General features: G+C 39.9%; 1 long non-coding RNA gene across 1 annotated transcript in view; it reads right to left on the minus strand.

Annotated features, from left to right (window-relative positions):
* LOC127527060 (uncharacterized) overlaps positions 1-2,106 on the minus strand; it is a 3,241-nt gene extending 1,135 nt beyond the window's left edge. The window contains exon 1 of the long non-coding RNA XR_007934427.1: positions 1,413-2,106. This is a non-coding gene — a long non-coding RNA (uncharacterized LOC127527060). The remainder of the gene's footprint in view (positions 1-1,412) is intronic.
* Positions 2,107-2,835: the final 729 nt, after the last annotated feature.

Below are 2,835 nucleotides of genomic sequence, written 5' to 3' on the forward strand. Positions count from 1 at the left end.
TAGTGTTTTTAAATTGTGAAAACTAACTGAAGTTTCTGGATTTTATAGATCATCCACCAAATGATTCACTCATCCCCTCTGATGGTGGACCAACAAATGATTCAAATACAGAGTCACCCTCCCTGGACCAGCCTGAGGAAACGGCAGAAGATTCTGACCTACCACCCAATGTCTCAAGAATGTGGAGGCGAAGTCAACAACATGGTCCAAAAAAAAAGCAGTTAACTGAGGTGAAAGCTATTTTTCAGGATTTCCTTAATCTGCAGCGGCAGCAAGCAGAGTGAGATCAACAAGTCATTCAGTCAATTACCACTGTCATCTCTCAAGCTGTACATTGTTTTGAGCGTTGTGCAAATGCTGCAGAAAGGCATGCTCATACATCTGAGGTGATGGCTGGTTTGAGGCAACCAGAGAGTTTGCACAATCAACCCAGGTGCTCCAATCATCAAGCGTCTCATCTGCCCTACAGTCAAGCAGGCACTTCAACACATTCTTCTTTGAATACACATCCTAATATGTCATTCACCACATACCTAAACTTGGAGTAGGATATTCATGTTATTTTTTGGTTCATATTTAAAAATAACACAATATTGTAGTCGAAGGTCATGGCTTGTTCATTTAAGTAAAGCATGCAGAGAATGTTTTTAGTTTGTGCTCCTCTGCAGGTACCAGTATCTTCAGTGTATATATATATATATATATATATATATATATATATATATGCTGCTTTTTTTTCTTGTATTCAGTAAAAGTAAAATGTTATTAATGACACATGTGATATTGCAACTGTTTTATGTTGTTTAATATCCCAAAACAAATGTTTTCTATTTTCAAATTAATCTATTCTTTTCTACTTTAAAACAAAGGTTTACAACAAGTAGTCTGGGACATTCTACACGATGTAAATTAAGCTTCTTGTGTTAAATCTTTATAAAGCAGATGTACAAATTTTGTTACAAATAAAATCAGTAACAGCATGTTGTAGTTTGTGATTTGAAATAATAGTAACAAAATTTGGTTTTATGGTTCAAATGCCTTTTAAACTTTTCCCATGACAGCCTACTGCCTTTCCAAGTTTGATACATATTGCATTAGAGCGTCCCTGATAATCACAGCTTGTGCAGAAGGTCGTTCATCGCATTGCAAGCGGCTCGGTTGTCTCTCGCCTTCATTACGTGAGTCTTCACTAGGTGGTAAAAATCGTTGCTTCTCCATCTCACAGATGTTGTGGAGTACACAACACGCTGCCACAACAGTAGGCATGAAAGAGTGGTGAATGTCAGATCGTTTGGCTAGGATGCGCCATCTTGCTTTCAGACGTCCGAAAGTGTGCTCCACCTTAACTCTGGATCCATTCAAGTGAGAGTTGAATGCTTCTTGTTTTTGAGACAAATTGGGACCAGGATAACCTTTGATGAGCCAATGCAGTAGCGGATTGGCTGGGTCTCCTGCTACTAAAAGGGGTACCTGAACTCCCTCCACATCAACTGTAGCCTGGGGGTGTCTCTCAGGATGTCTAAATAATACAAAAACCGCAAAGGTAATTTACTGTGCCAGTCAAAATATTTAATAAACCGTGTGTTTCATTATCTAAACATTTTTTTCTTATTATTAAATGGCAGATGTTTTAGCATATATGAGAAATTCTCTCATTAATATTAATTTTAGTTTTTTTTTGATTAAACGTCGTTATTTTGTATTAATTCAAATTTCAGTTTTAATTAAAAACCTTAAGGGAAGCAGGTTACAGTACTAATTCAGTTGTTATCGCACTGAGAAGGGATGTTGAAAGGTAGGCTCACTGTTCAGATCCGATGCTGCAAACACAGCTGCATCATGGGCACTTCCAGGAGTGCCAACGCAAATGTCTCGTATCATGCACCTGTCATCAACAAGGGCCTGGAGAACAATAGATGGCCACCCTTTGCGATTAATGTAATCGCGGTAGCCTTCCGTCGGGGGAAGAATAGGCACATGTGTGCCATCCAGCGCACCGTAAATCTGTGGCACAAGATGCACCAAGGAATTGCGGTATACAATTTCATTGGCCTACGCTACAGTCGGAAGTCTGATATAACACCGCATTAATTTTTCTTTAATAGCGGTGCACACAGCATATACACATCGATGGACGGTAGTTTTACTAACCCCCTAAAGTTTCTCCAACTACTCTATACTCGGCGCAGGTTGCCAGCTTGTAAAGGGCGATGGCAATCCACTTTTGGGTTGGAACCGGTGGTCGGTGGCAACCTTTGATGGGAGCAACATCAGGACTGATGAATCCACACAACATCTCAAACGTTGGCCGTGTCATTCTAAAATGTTGCAGCCAGAGATTTTCTGTGAAGTGTCTCTCCACCACCTCCTCCCAGAAGGTCTTATTCCGTCGTCTCTCCCATACCCGTGGGTTTCGTCGCACTGGGGTACTTTCTTCGAGCTCTAGGGCTATCAGACAAGCAACTGCTTCATTCTGCTGTCGTCTTCGGATATTATGTACAATTCCAATTATTTGTGAAACTGAAATAACAGTAAGCTGGCAAATTTCAAAAAACTGTCTGAATAATCTCTCCATTTCTTTGTTTCTTTGTTTAGTGGAGGGGGTGTAACGTGGAAAACAAAAGGTAGATAATTTCCGACATACACAAAATTATGTATGGAAACGGCTCAAGGGCAGATTTTTTTCGCGATACAACAAAACTTATGTGACAGTTCGTTTTGGGGGGATGACATCATCACGCACACCATTTTATCGATAAAAAGCCAGTTGGATGGAAACAGGCTGGAGACAGCAAATTTCACACATTTTTTTTATGTATATTCTGTTTGTCGATA

The sequence above is a fragment of the Erpetoichthys calabaricus genome, chromosome 1 (genome assembly GCF_900747795.2).
Source record: "Erpetoichthys calabaricus chromosome 1, fErpCal1.3, whole genome shotgun sequence".
NCBI classification, from domain to species: Eukaryota; Metazoa; Chordata; class Cladistia; order Polypteriformes; family Polypteridae; genus Erpetoichthys; species Erpetoichthys calabaricus.